General features: G+C 46.2%; 1 protein-coding gene across 2 annotated transcripts in view; it reads right to left on the reverse strand.

Annotated features, from left to right (window-relative positions):
- BMAL1 (basic helix-loop-helix ARNT like 1) overlaps nt 1-19,054 on the reverse strand; it is a 75,942-nt gene that overhangs the window by 38,551 nt on the left and 18,337 nt on the right. The window lies entirely within an intron of this gene.

Here is a 19,054-nt window from a genome sequence, read left to right on the forward strand (position 1 = left end):
TACTTGGTTGCACAACCTTTAGCCAAAATAACTGACCAACCGCTTCCGGTAACCATCAATGAGTTTCTTACAATGCTCTGCTGGAATTTTAGACCATTCTTCTTTGGCAAACTACTCCAGGTCCCTGATATTTGAAGGGTGCCTTCTCCAAACTGCCATTTTTAGATCTCTCCACAGGTGTTCTATGGGATTCAGGTCTGGACTCATTGCTGGCCACCTTAGAAGTCTCCAGTACTTTCTCTCAAACCATTTTCTAGTGCTTTTTGAAGTGTGTTTTGGGTCATTGTCCTGCTGGAAGACCCATGACCTCTGAGGGAGACCCAGCTTTCTCACACTGGGCCCTACATTATGCTGCAAAATTTGTTGGTACTCTTCAGACTTCATAATGCCATGCACACGGTCAAGCAGTCCAGTGCCAGAGGCAGCAAAGCAACCCCAAAACATCAGGGAACCTCCGCCATGTTTGACTGTAGGGACCGTGTTCTTTTCTTTGAATGCCTCTTTTTCTCTCCTGTAAACTCTATGTTGATGCCTTTGCCCAAAAAGCTCTACTTTTGTCTCATCTGACCAGAGAACATTCTTCCAAAACGTTTTAGGCTTTTTCAGGTAAGTTTTGGCAAACTCCAGCCTGGCTTTTTTATGTCTCGGGGTAAGAAGTGGGGTCTTCCTGGGTCTCCTACCATACAGTCCCTTTTCATTCAGATGCCAACGGATAGTACGGGTTGACACTGTTGTACCCTCGGACTGCAGGGCAACTTGAACTTGTTTGGATGTTAGTCGAGGTTCTTTATCCAACATCCGCACAATCTTGCGTTGAAATCTCTTGTCAATTTTTCTTTTCCGGCCACATCTAGGGAGGTTAGCCACAGTGCCATGGGCTTTAAACTTCTTGATGACACTGCGCACGGTAGACACAGGAACATTCAGGTCTTTGGAGATGGACTTGTAGCCTTGAGATTGCTCATGCTTCCTCACAATTTGGTTTCTCAAGTCCTCAGACAGTTCTTTGGTCTTCTTTCTTTTCTCCATGCTCAATGTGGTACACACAAGGACACAGGACAGAGGTTGAGTCAACTTTAATCCATGTCAACTGGCTGCAAGTGTGATTTAGTTATTGCCAACACCTGTTAGCTGCCACAGGTAAGTTACAGGTGCTGTTAATTACACAAATTAGAGAAGCATCACATGATTTTTCGAACAGTGCCAATACTTTTGTCCACCCTCTTTTTTATGTTTGGTGTGGAATTATATCCAATTTGGCTTTAGGACAATTCTTTTTGTGTTTTTTCATTTAAGACAAATTAAATGACGATAATAACAAAGAATTTGTGTTTGCAATCATTTTCAGGAAGAAACTGAGTATTATCTGACAGAATTGCAGGGGTAGCAATACTTTTGGCCACAACTGTACGTACATCCACAGTTTTCTTGGTTTCTACTTGAAAATATTGTTGCCTTCCCCATTAAACAGGTAGTAAAGTAATTCTTCTATTCTATCATAGGACTTTACAGTGCCTGGTGCAGATCAATCCCTTTCTGGAAAAAATAAGTTCACCAAAGAAAAGTCTGTACAGACACTGAACAAGAAGGGGATGTCAGATTACATATTTTTCTGCTTTAGGAATTCCACGTGTTGAGTGTCACATGAACAGGATGCAATCCTAAATACATATTTGCATCACATTGACCCAAATTTGTAATTCACAGTGCAGCAAGATATACTGGTCACAAAGGCAAATAAATACCGTAGGTCCTCTTTAAAAGCAGATCTGTGAAATATCTCCCCAAAATAACTTTTTTTTGTATCTTTGGGAAAGTGTCTCATCTATTGTTCATTGCTCATAGAGGGGGTTATGCCATCTATATAATATGCCATGTCTGATAAGTGGGGGTCCAACCGTGAACAGTAGATGCAACAATGGACACTTATGGAGTAAAAAAAAAAAATATTATATATCTCACAATCTCAGTATAACCGCTCTAAAATGAATCTATCAGGATGTGCCATTTGTAACTTTGTAGAAGCGTTTTCTGCGGAGATTGACATGTACTCTGCCCCTTACTCTTGAATGACTTGTAAGCTGAAAGATTTATTCTTTTCCTCCATGTATTTAGGATGCTGGATAACGCAGGTGCCAATAGGATTCCAAGGTGTATTCCCAATGTCACAATGTAGCCTTAGAACAACATACACCTATTTAGTAATTTGTCGTCGATATATCCAATTTTTAAACCTGTCTCGTTTGGCACGTATCATGACCCTACGGAGGCTCCTCCAGGCTTCCAATTACTTTCCAGTTCCGCAATCCCTAGTCAATTCTGCCAGCATAGCTGTGCTCTGTCTAGAAAGGAGCTTTTATTCTGAGGGATGATATCAGAGAAAGGGGTGAAGCCTCCTTCACTACATGACAGGAGTTCATTAAAGGAAGCAGCAGTGCCTGTGTGCTGATAACTAAAGGCCCCGTCTCACTAAGCAATCTCTGTAGCGAGATCGCTGCTGAGTCACAACTTTTGTGACATAACAGCGATCTCACCAGCGAGATCGCTATGTGTGACAGCGATCAGCGAGCGGCCCCCCTGCCGGTATCGCTGATCGCTGCAAGAAATCTCTGGACATTTCTTTGGTCGCTGGTCTCCCGCTGGCCAGCACGCATCGCTGTGTGTGACAGGCGGGAGACCAGCGATCAGGTGTAAAAAATAAAAAATATAGTTATTCTCACCTTCCGACGTCGCGTTCAGCCATCCCGCCTCTCTCCACGCTCCGGTCCCAGTGATCCTTTGCACGAATGACCGCGAGACTTTGTTATCCCGCGAGACTGACATCTCGCGGTCATTCGTGCAAAGGATCACTGGGACCGGAGCGTGGAGAGAGGCGGGATGGCTGAACAGGACGTAGGAAGGTGAGAATAACTATATTTTTTATTTTGATTCTATTTTTTTACAGGATGGCCAGCGATGCCGGGCGCTCGGCATCGCTGTGCTGATCGCTGGTAAAGCTGTCTGTGTGACAGCTCACCAGCGATCACATAGCAATTTACCAGCGATCCTGACACCTTCATATCGGTGTCGGGATCGCTGGTAAGTCGCTTAGTGTGACGGGGCCTTTAGAGAATAGATATATATTTTTTCTGTGCTGTATTGCGCATAAATATGTGATTCTTCAGATGTTGTATTAGTCTATGCCTGATGAAGAGACCTGAGTAGTCTGGAAAGCTTGCAATGTGTTACCATCTTTTCAGTTAGCCATTAAAAAGGTATCAACCGCTGAGGACTCTCAATTCTGAATATTTTTCTATCTACTGGCTAACACGGTACAAAGATATACTCCATGATTGGGCTGCTTATATAGGTGACAGAAAGCAGAGATATGCTACAGTAATGGCTGCATATAGAGAGACAAAAATTAGAGATTTACTGCAGGATGTGTGACACAGAGTCACTACTCTCAGAAAAGCTGCAAGACAGGGTAGTCAAGAGGTCAGATACCAGGAGGGCTCGTGGTACAGAGGGGCAATGAAAGGAGTGGTCAAGTAACTAATGTGCCCAATGCCAGAAGGGTATATCAAGATAAGGGGGATTAGAGGAACGGATAGTCAGAGACCAAATCTTGGGTTAGATACCTGAGGTCCAAGAGAGTAAAAGAGCAAAATGGATAACACACACCAATAGTAACAACAAATCCAAGGTCCGGCAACAAGATCAGGAAATCAGACAAAGCAAAGCTACAGCTGACAATGGCCAGCTTATAGCTAGCCAGCGAAAATATCTAGCAAATTATCAAGAAAGGGAGACACCTGGAAGAACACCAGAAGACTATGCAGGGCTGTCAATTAAAATTCTGACAACCCAACAACCGATTGGATGACTGGGCTGTCACTCAGAATACTGACAGACCAGCACACTCCAGATCCTATAGGACGGCTGAACTGTCACTCATAGCATCCCTAGGCCACAGTGAGTGATGAAACGGTGACTGGATGGAGCTGTATATAAAAGTGTGAGAAGAGTAATAAGGCAGGACGTGGCAGTATATAGGAGACCAAAAAAAAAAAAAATTCTACAAGATGATGCTGTGTGTACAAGCATAGAGATTAGTTGAGCTATGTTTGTTGCCTGCTGCTGAGAGACCAGTGATGTATAGGCCACTGTACTGATGCATAATACAGAAGATTACCTTCTGCCGCGTGTATCAGAGCAGATTTTGCAGTTTCACATCACTAATCTGACAGCAGTAGGCAAACACAGCTCTACATTGCCATTGTAAAGGTGAGCCGAGCTAGAACAACTTAATGATATAAAACTGACGTAGATGGTAGAAAATTTAATTAAAAAAAAAAAAAAAGTTGGGCCGGTTACGGAACAGAAGTAGAGGGTGTACAGAAGCATAAGGTTGTTCTATATTTAAATTAGCCTGATGATACCTCAAGTGAGGTGCGGATGCCAAGAGCCCAGTTGAAAGAGAGGGTGGGACATGCAGCATCGAGGAGGGGCAAGTGCTGCTGGGAAATGCAATCTTAGCAGATAAGAGCAGGATGACCACTTTGCTAGGATGGTAGATGCACCGAGGGGCAGATAGAGATTGGGGAAAAAAAAAAAAAGAAAAAAAAAAAAAAAGATACAAGAAAACAACTTTGTCTTTATGCTTTGCTTAGTCTATATAGTAACAATAAGTATGCAATTACTCTGCTTTGTGAAAAAGAATGTGATTCTGTGAATAACTCTTTAACGTTATGACCTAAAGAGGCTGGATCTGAATCCAATCACACCAATAGCTCTGTAGCCTGCACCATACCTCCTGCACCTAGCAGAAATAGGTAAAGATCTCTCAACCCTTATTTTTTTTTACTCCCGCCGCTCAGTAAACACAAGGCCATTTCTCCTCCTGTTGGCCTGGTTACAGTGTTGGCACAGGGATGTAGATGATGTCTGTTTTACATTAGTCTTCTCATTTCTCAAAAAGCTGCACATGAAAAAAAAAAAAAAAAAAAAAATATACATATATACGCAAGCACTAAATGTCACAGAGAGAAAATTTGATCTGAGTCATAAGATGCGATCATAAGCAAATTGTTTTGCCTGTCAGTATGAAGAGACATGACGCAATTATATGCACAGGACAGATTTAGCTGCGCAATTAGCAAAATATTGCATAGGGGGGAGAAAAAAAAAAAATTATACAAATATTATTATATATATATATATATATACACACACACACACACACACACACATACATTCTCTTAAAACTACATGTCAAAGATGTATAGCTAGAAAAAACAAAAAGACACGAGCCGAGCATGTTATACCGATTGTCTGTATGGCTTGCAATTTTTTATTTATTTTTTTTTTTTTTTAATCGCATTGTACATATTTCAAAGTGAAAGAGCAGCAATTTTTATTTTTGTTATTAATACTGATCTGCACTGCCTCATTGGACATTTGTTCAAGTGCAAATTGATTTTCTAATCGGATTGCACTTTTCCAATTTAGGCCGGTTTCACATTCGCGCTTTTGAGCACGGCGACGGCCTGCGCACGGCCGCCGCTAGGCCCCGCCTCCACCAGTATCTCCGCCTCCGGGCGCATGACGTTGCATGCGTCCCCTATCTTCATCACAGCGTTTGGCGGCGCATGCGTCCTTTTGATGGTGCACCGAGCAGCGCCAAACGCAACCTGTTGCATTTTGGTTGTGCTCGGCACACCGTCAAAAGGACGCATGCGCCGCCAAACGCAGACTGCGCACGGCCTGCGCCCTCTGTGATGAAGATAGGGGACGCATGACGCATGCGCCCGGAGGCGGAGATACTGGTGGAGGCGGGGCAGGGGGCAGGGCTTAGCGGCGGCCGTGCACAGGCCGTCGCTGCGCTCAAAAGCGCGAATGTGAAACCGGCCTTATACGGTAACCCTTAAGGACTATTCATTTTGGAATGACCACATCCATAGTTATGCATTTAAGGGGTATTCCAGTCTTCCAAATTAAGACATAAGACAGCGGCAAGTAGAATATGAAGAGTGTGAAAGGCTTTCAAGAGCCCACAGCAATAAACTCCTCATTGCTGCAGTTGTGCAGCAAGGAAAAAATAGGTATTAGACCTACCGGTAATGATGTTTCCAGGAGTCCATCCTGACAGCACCATGGAGGACGTCCTCCTCCTCCTTACAGGGACAGGAAAGCACACGAGAAGTTAAAAGGTCATGTCCCACCCCCTTTCCCTCAGTGATTTAACAAGTACCACAAGGTGGATGATGCTAGTAACAGTTTAATGAAACAATCATATTACAGCATATGACATAACATAATACATTGTAGTATAACACAACCGGGAGGGAACTACCCGTGCTGTCAGGATGGACTCCTGGAAACCATTACCGGTAGGTCTAATACCTATTTTCCAGGACGTCCACCTGACAGCACCATGGAGAGTACCAAAGCACCTCCTCAGGGTGGGATTACCACCTGGAGAACCTTTCTCCCGAATGCGGTCTGTTGACCAGCTAACACATCGAGCTTGTAGTGCCTGCAGAATGTATTAAGACTGGCCCAGGTTACTGCTCTACAGATTTGATCAACCGACACCCCCGCCCGTTCGGCCCATACCGCCCTCGTAGAGTGGGCCTTTATGGAATTTGGAGGGTTGGCGCCTTCAGCTTGGTAGGCGTCCGAGATTACTGAGGTAATCCAGCGCGCGATTGACACCTTAGAGGCCCTCTTCCCCTTATTTCTACCCCCAAAAAGGATGAACAGGTTTGGGTTGATGCGCCAGCTATTGGTGGCCTCTAGATAGTCTAGAACTGCGCGCCTCACATCCAGTGAGTGAAGACGCTGCTCCTTTTTATTACGGGGATTATCACAGAAAGATGGTAACACTACCTCTTGGTTTAGATTTTTTGGAGAGGCTACCTTTGGGGTAAATGCCAGGTCTAACCTTAAGATTATATGGTCATCTCTTATCTAGAGATATGGGTCCTTAGTGGACAGGGCCTGGATCTCCCCTATTCTTTTGGCCGTGGTAATGGCTACTAGGAAGGCCGTTTTACGAGCGAGAGCAGAGATGGTTATTTTCTCACTGAGAGCGTAGGGGTCTGTACAGAGAAACCCAAGTACCAGGCCCAGGTCCCAAGGCGGGGTGAGCTGCCTAATCGTGGGGCGCAGGCGCTGTGTGGCTCTTATAAATCTTATTACCCAGGGATATGAAGCTAACTGGTAATCGAAGAAGGCGCTCAAGGCTGAAATCTGGACCTTTAGAGTGCTGGGCTTAAGGCCTTTATTAAACCCTGCCTGCAAAAAGCTTAGTATGCAAGGGAGGTCAGGGGTGCCTGCCACAAGATCGGACCTGCCACCCTCCAGACAGAATCTTTTCCATATCTTTCGATAGATTGCGGATGTCACCGGTTTCCTACTGGCCTGTAGGGTGGATATGACCTGATCCGACAATCCCTTTGCCTTCAGGATGTCCCTCTCAGGATCCAAGCCGATAGGTGGAGTCTTGCTGGGTTCGGGTGGTGGATGATGTCCTTCCATGGGGGTAGTTCGACTGCATTTCCCACCGCCATGGCTCCTAGAAGGGGAATCCAGCTTCTCTTCAGCCAGTATGGAACAATCAACATTACTCTCGCGTGGTCCTCACGTATCTTCCTGAGCACTGCTGGTATGAGAGCCAGTGGTGGGAACGCATAAGAGAGGGATTCTCTCCAAGTCTGGCTCAGGGCGTCTACGCCTTCTGGGTGGTCCGCTGGATTCAGGGAGTAGAATCTGGGGACCTTCGAGTTCTTTTGGCTTGCAAAAAGATCTATACTGGGGGTCCCCCAACGCTGACACAGATGGTCGAAGATTTCTACGTTCAATTCCCACTCTGTCAGGTGGATCCGTTGTCTGCTCAAGTAGTCAGCTACTTCGTTCTGAGAACCTTCTAGGTGTACTGCGGTCACAGATTGGACTGTTCGTTCCGCCCAAGCGAATATTTTTTCCGCTAGGGCCTGTAGTGGTTGAGGTCTGGTCCCTCCCTGGTGCTTCAGGAATGCCACTGCCGTTATATTGTCGGATAATATGCGGACGTGATGATTCTTTAGTACCGACTGGTTTCTCCGCAACGCTTCCCAGACCGCGAAGAGCTCTCTGAAATTGGAGGATCTGGTCCTGATGCCTACTGGCCATTTCCCTTGGAAGATCTTCCCTTCTATGTGGGCTCCCCATCCCCACGCACTGGCGTCTGTGGTGACTACCACGTATCGAGAGGTTGTCCATTGTACGCCCACTTGAAGGTTTCTGGACTGTGTCCACTAGGGTGACCGGATCTCATATGGAGGGGAAAAAAAAAAATGTCAGAATCTTGTTCGTCTGGACCCCACAAAACGATTCCCCTTTCCAGATATTGAGAGAGCCAAAATTTGAGCTCGATCAAACGACGTTAACCCGTGCCGCTCGTCGCTCAAAGTTTGAAAAAATCCAAATTGAGGTATTTTAAGATTTAGGTATTTTGCATAGTCTGTTAGACTATAAAGAATGTGACAACAACATTGCAGAAATAGCCCTGACCAAATTTTCGAACCATTTGTGGTATTTGAATGCAGAGGTGGTGGGATTATCGTTTTTTGATCCCACCATTACAGACAATGAAAAGTTGTTAATGGCTAATAAATTGCTCAGTAGCACAGATGAACAATAAGAGCACGCTAACCTACATGAGTTGATAATTTTACATAGTTATCTAATCTATTCTAGAGCTTTTGTTAAAGTAGTTTTTGAAACGTCAGAATATAATGCTCGGCATTTGCTTACAACTTGCAGGACATATTGCTTTTGTTCTTCATCTTTTGTCAGAAGGTCGTTAAAGTCGGTTACTTCCTACCTCTTAATTTTTCTTTCCTAACTTTTGGATTTACAACCCTACAACAACAAATGGTTCGAAAATTTGGTCAGGGCTATTTCTGCAATGTTGCTGTCACATTCTTTATAGTCTAACAGACTATGCAAAATACCTAAATCTTAAAATACCTCAATTTGGATTTTTTCAAACTTTGAGCGACGAGCGGCACGGCTTAACATCGTTTGATCGAGCTCAAATTTTGGCTCTCTCAATATCTGGAAAGGGGAATCGTTTTGTGGGGTCCAGACGGACAAAATTCCGACATCGATTTTTTGCGGTCACCCTAGTGTCCACCACCGAAGGGGCTCCTTCACTCGTTCTGGCAGCCTTAGGGGTTTGTCTAGCGACGCCTGACTTCTGTCCCACTTTGCGAGGATCTCTCTCTGTAATAATCTCGAGTGGAATTGGGCCCATCGGACACACTGGATGCAGGCTGTCATGAGGCCCAAGACCTCCATTGCCTCTCTTATGGAGCATTGACGCCTCAACAGGTCTTTGGTTCTGGCCTGAATAGTCCTCTGCTTCTGCTCGGGTAGCCAGGATATTCTGTCGGCTGAGTCTAGAAGGACTACGAGGAATACTTTTCTGGTGTCTGGCCTGAGGTCCGACTTCTCCCAATTGATCACCCAGCCAAGGAACTCCAATATGGTAGTTGCTCGGATCCTGTCTCGAATGAGCGCTTCTTTGGATCTTGCCACAAGTAGGAAGTCGTCCAGGTATGAAATGATCACAATACCCTGATCTCTCAGGTAGGCCACCACCTCTACCACCAGTTTTGTAAAGATTCTGGGAGCTGAGGCCAACCCGAATGGAAGACACTGGAACTGGAAGTGGCAGGTCCGGGCTGGTAAAATGCCTTTTTTAGGTCTAGGGTGCACATGACGGCGTCCCTGTCTATTAGGAGGATTGCGGATCGGATCGATTCCATCCGGAATCTCTTGTACCTGACCCAGGAATTTAGTGGTTTCAAGTTTATGATGGTACGGGCCTCGCCGGATGGTTTTGTGATCGAAAACAGGGAAGAGTAGTGCCCTCTTCCTCTTTCCGTCGGGGGAACTGGTATTATGACCTTTGAGTTTACCATGTCCTGTAGATCCGTCCACATTGCGGAGTCCTCCAGGACGACAGTGGGGGCAATATATCTGTCGGGGGGAGGTGAATAAAGCTCTATACTGTAGCCTTCCGCAATGGTTCTGAGGACCCACGGATTGTGGGTGACTCGGGACCAGTTTGCTGGAAAGTGGCGAAGTCTCCCCCCAATACCTATGGCGTCATTGCCTCCTCCATCTAGATGTTGATGTGAATGAGGGACCCCTGTTCCTCCCACCTTGGCTGAAGGAGCCCTTATAGGAGCTTCTATTGGACCTTGCCCGACTCCTGAAGTCAGTCTGTCTCCTGGAGAAGGAGCCTCTCCGAAAGGACTGGGGCCGCCTGGGTTTTTCCTCCGGGAATCCTTTATTTTTATCGGACACTAGCTCTAGAATGTTATCTAGGGCTGGACCAAATACCCTCAGGCCCGAGAACGGGATGGCGCATAGCTTTGTTTTAGAAGCGTTATCCCCCGACCAGGATTTAAGCCAGACTGCTCTCCGGCCCGCATTAGAGAGGGAGCTGTTTCTGGCAGCAAACCTTACTGATTCAGCCGACGTATCCGACAGGAACGCCGTGGCTGATTTCATGAGAGGAAGTGATGCTAGGATCTCGGATCTAGGGGTCTTGTTGGTTAGGTGTTCCTTCAACTGCCCCATCCACAAAAACATAGACCTGGCCACCGAGGTGGCTGCTATGTTGGCCCTAATAAGAGCCGCCGACGTCTCCCATGTTCTCTTTAACAAGACGTCCGCCTTCCTATCCATCGGGTCTCGGGGACCTGATGAGTCCTCGAATGGGATGGCTGTCTTTTTGGTAACCTTGGCGACTGGGACATCTATTTTAGGGACTTCCTCCCATGCTCGTGTTTCCTCAGGATCAAAAGCCAGTCTATTTTTAAAGTCTCGGGAGAGTATCAACCGACGCTCTGCCTCTTTCCACTCCTCCTGGACCATTGTTTTGATGTGTTCACTTACGGGGAACACTACCTGTTTCCGGGCCACTAGTCCTCCAAACATTAAGTCCTGTCTGGACTGTGGTTTAGGGACTTCCTCTATCTGCATAGTATTTCTGACTGCCTGGACCAACTCGTCCGTGTCCTCCAGTCTGAACAGGTACTTCCTGCTCTGATCCTGTCTATCCCCCAGGATCTCACCTTCTTCCTCCTGATCTGAATCCCGGAAGTCGGAGTCCTCGCTAGGGCTTGCTTCCGACACTGGGTCTGCTTCCCACCTTGGACGCTTGCGACTCGGCCCTGGGCTGGGGGACTGACGCCGTGTGAGGCTGGCTGTAGAGGCCTGAACTTCCTCCCTTATTAGGGATCTCATTTCGGCAAGAAGGGATGGCTGTTCCTCGCCTATGACCCTTGAGGTACAGGGTCCGCATAAGGTCTTGTTATAGGTGTCTGGCAGCTTTACCCTGCATACGGGGCATCGGACCGATTTGGAGGTGGCTTTTGCCGGGTCCTTCACCCCCCCGAGGGGGATTCCCTTCTCCCTTCTCCTAATAATACAGAAGGGGCACCTACTCAGATCTGGCCTGTGAGGATGGGTGGGGGAGGGTGGTCTGCGCTATGCGCACTTACCCCTCCACCTGCTGGAGCGTTGCCTTCCATCCTGGCATGATTCTGCAGAGCGCTGTGGACCTCTGGAGCGCGCGCCCGGGATTCAAAACCGGCGTGTGACGTCACCGGATGTGACGCGTGACCTCTCGCGATAGGCCGCCTCCTACACTTCCTCTCGGCTGCTCCTGCGCGCGACCGCGCTCTGCTTCTATCCCCGGTGCCCACTCAGCCATGCGCTTGCAGGGAACCGCCCCCCCGCCTGCTATGGCGGTCTGTTGGAGCCGTCTCCCGGCGCTGACCTCGCCGCCGTTGGAGCCATCCTGCGGGCGCTCGGCCCGCCACCTGCGGGGGCCCGACCTCCGCCTGTCATGGCGCTGCTGGAGCCCAGAGCCGACTGCGTCATCCTTCTGCCGGTGGCCGCTCGGCCAGCCGCCTGCGGGGAGCCGACCCTCGCCTGCTATGGCGGTGAGTCCTGGAGCCGAGAGCCTCCCATAGGGAGGAACGGCTCCCTCCAGGAGCGTCGTCCTGCTCCTGGCCTTTGGAGCAGAGGGACTCCCCATCGGAGAGTTTCGGCCCCGGGACCTCTTGACAGGGGAAGGTTTGGACTGGCCGCACGATACCCCGAGCCCCTCCGGTAAGTTCTCGTGTGTCCCTCCGTGCAGGGACAGGAAAAACACTGAGGGAGAGGGGGTGGGACATGACCTTTTAACCTCTTGTGTGCTTTCCTGTCCCTGTAAGGAGGAGGAGGACGTCCTCCATGGTGCTGTCAGGTGGACTTCCTGGAAATGGAGGACGCAAGTCCTTTGTTGGGACAATCGTGAAAGAGCCCAACCGAAGACTGGTCTTTCATTTTACATCATATCCGTGTGTAGATCAGATTCTCAGGCTGCTCAGAAAAAATAAATAAATAAATAAAAATAATGCACAACAAAAATGGACATGTGAATAAGGCCTACCTGGCTACATTTGTAAAATTAAATTTGATATGATTCTGGGCTCTTTAGGATTCTTTTACACTTACCGGGTTTTTTGCATCCTGTTATTGTAGCCTGTATCGCCGCATTTTTCACGGTCTGCAGCAATAACAGACCACAAAAAAATTGCGGATCAAAGTTTTTTGGGTTTCCAGTACTATGGAAGAAGTATTTGGGGGGGGGGGGGGGAGCGTTCCGCAAAACCGGAAGTAACGGTGCACCACAAAAACAAACTTCTGTTGTTTTTGCGGCCCTATTGATTTTCAATGGGGGCCGTGTCCGTAAGCCGTGAAAAAGACCGAGCAGGCTCGATTTTTTTTTCACGGCAGTAAATACGGCCTTCACTGCCGCACGGCGTGCCGTGGAATTATTGATGCCCGTTTTTGCAGCCCCGTAGAAATCTATTGGGGCCGCAAAAACCCGGGAAGTGTAAAAGAAGCCCAAGTTTATCAGAAAATAGGAGCTGTTTTGCTACTTGTACCAAAAGGATACAATTTAACCATTTAAAAAAAAAAACTGCCGATTTTCCAGGTTATCCTTTTACATAGATAGGATTTAATTTAGTTACAGGCAAAATTAAAAATACAAAAATGCAAGAAAAATACTTTTCTAATATTGTCGTTAGGAAAAAAAGAATCTTCTAAGGGGTAAAAATGTATTTTGCTGTCAAACCAAAAATGGCAACAGAAAAATCATAAGAAAAATTGAAACAATGTATTCTGATATAATTAGTCTTCATTCCAAAAGCAGTAAAGCATTTGCGCCGCGCACCATGATTAATGGTAATTACATCAGTCATTAGAGAAAGAGGGGCTTGCCATCTGGTTTCCAAGGGGAAGTTGAGGGAACATGCCAGTTAGCAAATGGAAAAGCATTTAAGGAAGCAGTGCAGGAGGACCTATAGTAATGCATTTACTCCTAAAAGCAATCATGAAAATATGGGCCCTGTCATAAAGTTAGTGGTCCTGGCACAAGAAATAGTAGCAATCATGAGTTTGTTTGTTTCTCTTTACTTTCTTCTCATTGAACGTTACCATCAACCTCTCGGAGCCCCCATATACAACCCAGAGCAATAAAGATGATATTTAGGCAACGGCAAAACTGCAAAAGGCATCAGAGGGGAAAGACCAGGCAGCTGTGGGGTGGACAGATTGGGAACCTGTGCCTTTTGCTGCCGCTGGTCACATGACTGGACTAACTGTGTGATTAAGGCAATCATGTGCACACTAACACCTATCTGAGCGAATCAAGGTCACAGCAAAAAAGTAGGTCAACTGAGTCAGCTAAGACACCGGGCTCAATCAGGACCTAGATACACAGGGAGCAGCCACTGACTCTGCCCTCAATTATACAACACAGCCCCCTCCACCAGCACCCGCGTAACGCCTCCATCTAGTGACCACCAGCAGATCCAGAATCAATGCCGCACCGAGGACAGGGGGAGTGGGGGACGGGGAAACTTTAAAGTTATCACAACTAAAACTCTAATCAATTCTGGGAAGACAAAAAAGTGTTTTATTAAAGCGTGATCTATTGTAAGTGTATCATAATCACTGAAATTTGTGCCCCCTTTTGACAGGGGAAAAAAAAATTACATTTTAAAATCCCATAAAAAAGTGCTAAAAATAGAGATTACATGATGGGGTATGATTGGAACAGCTTCCTTCTACATTAGGATCAGAAAAGAAGAGACTATAGAGAAATATCTAAACCCTACAAAATGCTTTTTTGTATGGTTTGGTAGCTTTTTTTTGCTTCTGTGATGTTTCTTTCAAAAACGCAACATGTGCTAACTGGGATAACTTTTTTTTTTCTACTTTGGAAAAAAAAAAAAAATAAATAAATAAATAAATTTACAGTAATGACCAAGAGGAGCAGAACTCTGCCGTGAACTGAACACTACTTTATGGCATACTACTGGACTTAATCACATCCATATGTGCGAGTCCTCATTCAGACATCCGCAATTTTTCGATCACAGATTTAATGTGTTAGTTTGCGTCATCTGTGACTTTCTCATACACGTTCAGCAATAATAAAAAGTTAAAACGGACAACATACTAATTGCCTCCATGTGCTGTCTGTGATTTTCACGGATCATATATTTGCATCGGATCAAGACTGGACGTGTCCTAGGGTTTGTTTTTTTTTGGTGGGGATGGGGAACCACTGGTTTGCAAAAACAGACAGTTTAATAACCACATAGACCTGACATCAGCAGCTCCACTCATGATCCTTGTTTTGGGTTTACTGCACCTTTAGGCTATGTGCACACACACTGCAGATTCACCTGCGTTTTTTTCAGCGCGGAACCGCAGGTAAAGTGACCTGCGGTTTGGTCTGCGGTTTTACACCTCTACTATGTTAAAGGTGTGAAACCGCCCAAACAATTGACATGCTGCGGTTTGTAAACTGCAGCAAAACAGCGCGGAAAAAATCTGCACCGTCAGCACAGCGTTTTTGAAAACCCATAGGGTTTCATTGTACTGTACTTGGTCTGCGGAACTGCTGCGTTTCCGCAGGGCCAAAACCGCTGCGGAAACGCAGCAGAATCCGCACCGTGTGCACATAGCCTTAAATATCCCTTGAGGGTGTGTGCACATGCTGCGGATTCTGCTGTGGATCCGCAGCAGTTTTTGCTGCAGTGTACAGTAGCATTCTACCCTATGGAAGAAAAAAAAAAAAAAAAAAAAAACGCTGTGCGGATTTGCTGCGGTTTGCCATCTCCTCCATTGTGGAGATGCAAAACCGCAGAGCAATCCGCAGGTAAAACCGCAGGTCTTTTGACCTGCGGATTTTACAAAATCCGTGCAGCCAAATCCGCAGAGCATTCCGCAGAGTGTGCACATACCCTTAATCAGGTCTACAGAAGTGCATATTGAACTAGAGGGGTGTGAATTACAGGAATATTTGAAACTTCTAGATCTGTACATAGAAGCCGTATCAAGGACTGGTGAGGCTACACCACAGACTCCCCACGTGTCAATTACCAGATTACATGGGCAGCAGCATAGCCAATGTAACCTGGTATAGCAGGGGCACCAGCAGATGATCAGAATCTCACAATTAGCTACATGTAGTTCTAAAAATGCAAAACCCAGTGATCAAGATAAGAAAAAAAAAAAAAAAAAAAAAAAACCCCACACACACAGGCAGCACTAATGGGGTATTCCAGCAAGAACAACTAAATTGCTAGGGGGTCCCCAGTTTCAGTGGCACGTAGGACGAGCATGTGCAGTGCCGCTACATCCATTTTTGATGAGTCTCCTGAAAACAGAGCGCTGCACTCAACCATGATAATAAAATACAGAATACCCTGCCACAACCAAACATTTTCTCTGCTCCTAATCTCTTCCAATGAAATCAGTAAGAGGAGGAAAAATAGGGACACGCTAAAAACTAGTCAAACTTCTGTGTCATGAGTGTGAAGGACCTGACATGCCTGTTGCTGACGCAGGCGCCTGATCTTGGCACTAACAAAGAATAATCACCAGTCTTTTTTTTTTTTTTTTTTTTTTTTTTTTAAACCAAACCAGAAATGGACTAAAAAAGGAAAAAAAAAAAAGGAATGCAAGTGATAACTGCTCCAGCAAGTCTACTAGTTGTCGTTCAAAAGGATCCATCAAAAATTAAAGAGTTGTGCTCATAGAAAGAAAAAAAAAAAATCATCTTAAAGCGCGAAGCTGGAAAAACAGATTGAAGAAAGGTGCTCCTAAACTCCTCTGTCAGCAGCTTATGGCTTATCTATCCGGGGAACTGCCCTAAGGGATCTCTTCACTTTGCTGGCATCGGGTGTTACTATAGGTTTTGTTACAAATCTGTGCAGAAAAACGGGAGGGGAAAAAAAAAAAAAAAAAAAAAGCACCAAATCTGCAACGTGTGCACAGAGCCTAAGGAACCAAGAAGCCTTCAGTTTATTCCGGCAAAGTAAAAATCCAACAATTATGTATAGACATTGAAAAAAAATTATTTGCAAGTTAAAAGGTTGTAGTGACATTGATCCTTACATTCAAGGCAATTTGCAAAACTTTTGCCCAAATATATTTGGCGTAAACAGAAGAGAACCCTGTCTAAGGCTGTGTGCACACGCTGCGGATTTTGCTGCGGTGTACAGTACCATGATTCCCAATGGGAATCAAAAACCGCAATACAGACGGTGCAGAATTTTCTGCGCGGATTATCTGCCGTTTTCAATCCGCAGAAAGAATTGACATGTCAATTCTTTCTGCGGATTCCCCTGCGGTTTGCCATCTCCTCCATTGAGGAGATGAAAAACCGCAGGGCAAAACCGCAGAGCAATCCGCAGGTAAAACCGCAGGTCTTTTGACCTGCGGTTTCACCTGCGGATTTTACAAAATCCGCGCGGATGACTCCGCACCTAATCCGCAGTGTGTGCACACAGCCTTAAGGACAGTACATGGGCTTTATGCAGTCCAATAGTTCATCTCCTGCAACATTTCACGGATTCTGTGACAGAAGGTGCCTGCCGCTTTGGAGCTAGAAGGGGGCTCCTTTATCTCTTGGATCCCTGAGAGGCAGCTTCACTAAAGGGCCTGTCACACTAAGAGATATCGCTAGCAATATCGCTATAACTAGTGACGTTATAGCGATATTGCTAGCGAAATCTGTGTGTGTGATACTTACCTACGACCGGCTCCCCCGCTGGTTATCGCTGATCGCGCGAGAACGTCCTGGACTGTTTCTCGTCGTCAGCTTCCTGTGGCGCTTCCTGCTGTGAAGACGAGCGACGCGTGGAGCCGGGCGGGAGGATGTCAGGATCGCCTGGTGTGACAGGTAAGTAGCGATCCCCGTCCCCAGCGATGTCGCTAGTGAGATCTGCCTATGTGGCAGCTCACTAGCGACTACTTAGCGATGTACCAGCGATCCTGACCGCGTCATATCGCTGGTCGGGATCGCTGGTACATCGCTAAGTGTGACAATACCTTAAGGCTAGTCGTCTTTATGCGCATGCGTTCTCTAGGTGTCACATTTCACAGGAGGAAAATCCTTGAAAAATCCTTGAAACAGACTCCACCAATGGGACATCAAACAATATTTGTGTAGGGGGTGGTTTAAACCAGTGTCTAGACATGTTTACTCAAAAAACGCATGCGCACGAAAACGCAGACGAACGCATTTTCATGCGCACGCCTGCGCTCCCATAGACTGTAATGCGTTTTGTCGCATTTTGCGCGCATGCGGGTTTTTTTTTTTTACGCCTTTGGACAGACTCAAAAATGCAACATGTTGCGTCCGGTGCGTCTAGACGCACACCTGAAGAACAGCATGCGCACGAAAACGCAGACGAACGCATGCAACCGCAAGACCATGAGTACGCGATGTTAAACGTTGGTACGCATGCGCTGGGCACAAAAACACTAATATGCTTCTTAGGCTGGTTTCATGTCTGTCCCCAATTTGGACCAACAATAGGTTAAGGGGAGATATAATATGTGTGTGTGTGTCACCAACCAATCACGAAACATCTTTCATTTCACCAGAGCTGTTCAAAAGAAGCTGAGCTGTGATTGGTTGCTATGAGCAACAGTTTTCCTTGCAACCAAATCACTAAGCAACTCTCATTTCACCAGTGCTGGTTAAAAGAAGCTGAGCTGTGATTGGTTGCTATGAGCAAGTTCACCCACTTGATAACACCTCATCAGACACTGACATGGTGGGAGAAATCTAGCATCCCCAGGAACATAAGCTCCCAGCCATTGTCTGACCCCCAGAAAGGAGCAGAAAGCACATGACAGAAGTGAATCACCCCCTCCCTGCCCATATCCCTGGCACACATCCTCCATCCCCTAGGCACATCTTCCCTCTTAAAGGGATCATTGGTATGGAAGTCAGGGCAAATCCATCCAGCACTTTGGTTTTGACCCCAGGCCTCTCTTAAAGGGATCCCTGGTATGGAAGTTAGGACCGTTCCACTCAGCACTCTGGTTCTGACCCCAGGGTCTCTTAAAGGGATCCCCGGTATGGAAGTCAGGGCAATTGCCTTCAAATGCTCTGGTACTGACCCCAGGCCTCTCTTAAAGGGATCTCCGGTATGGAAGCTAGGATAAATCCCTCAGCGCTTTGATTCTCACCCCAGGCTCACAGGATGATGTGGGATATTATAGTGAATGTGGCTATGCGGAGTGGGCGGGGCTCTACACTCATATCTATCTATCAGCACAGTTTATCTATTGCTACACTTTCAGATAATGATGAACTTCCCAAAAGGAGATGTGAACAGAGCCCAACATGGAAAAGTAGTAACAAAAAGGTAAACAAATCCTATCCTGACAAACAATGAAAACAAAGCATCTGTGTACAGGTTTGGCTTGGAGTTTAGATATTGCACAATGGCCAGGTGCACGATAATGCCTGTGAAACTTCTCAGAGAAAGGACTTGAGTTGATACCACGCAGCAATTACAGAGAGATTAAGGCACCGCAAGAAAAACTGATGCACTCCAGTGCCAAGTAGTGATCACTGTAGCAAAAAGGCAGTGAGAATACTTACCCATACCTAAATTTTAAGGGAATGCAACATTTTTGTTCACCATTGCTCTAA

The sequence above is a fragment of the Dendrobates tinctorius genome, unplaced genomic scaffold (assembly GCF_039654945.1).
Source record: "Dendrobates tinctorius isolate UK_male_01 unplaced genomic scaffold, ASM3965494v1 ptg000059l, whole genome shotgun sequence".
Classification (NCBI taxonomy): Eukaryota; Metazoa; Chordata; class Amphibia; order Anura; family Dendrobatidae; genus Dendrobates; species Dendrobates tinctorius.